Here is a 651-nt window from a genome sequence, read left to right as displayed (position 1 = left end):
CTTGCCTCTTTTATTTAAAACGAAGCTCACCCCGAATCTCCGCATTTGTGAAGGTAAATAATTATAATTTCTTTTGTATCTTCTTAAAGATCACAACACAAGCAAGACAAGCTTTTATGATCATATAAATTGTGTATGTGTGTGTGTACACAAATTATACGATCATAAAAGCTTGTCTTGCTTGTATTGTGAGTATACCCTCGATAGGTTATAAGTTGATAATTAAAATTTTAAAGGAAAATTTTATTTCCTTTTTTGAGCATAATAAAAGCTTTTTTTTTTCTTTTAATTTGTTATGTAAATATATTCAATGTACAGAAAGATATTTTCTACTGTTTTATTATATGTATTGATGGCAGAACACGATATGGGGGGGAAAATACAGCATTTGGAGGTCCACATGCTGTCTCTTTTATATTATTTAGCAATAGTAACTTTTCTATATTATATGACTCGTGGTAGAATTTCAGAACTTATATTTTATTCTAAATGGGTTGTAAAATTCGTTGCGACAAGGTCGTATGGTAAGGTCATTAAGATGCGACACGCGTTATGCGAACATAATTACTACACGTAATAATGCGATATGATAACTAAATCCTATATATTTATCAATCAATATCAATAAATATATATCTGATATCGTGTAAT

This window comes from Plodia interpunctella, chromosome 29, assembly GCF_027563975.2.
Source record: "Plodia interpunctella isolate USDA-ARS_2022_Savannah chromosome 29, ilPloInte3.2, whole genome shotgun sequence".
Lineage (NCBI taxonomy): Eukaryota > Metazoa > Arthropoda > Insecta > Lepidoptera > Pyralidae > Plodia > Plodia interpunctella.
Note: the sequence above shows the minus strand (reverse complement) of the source record.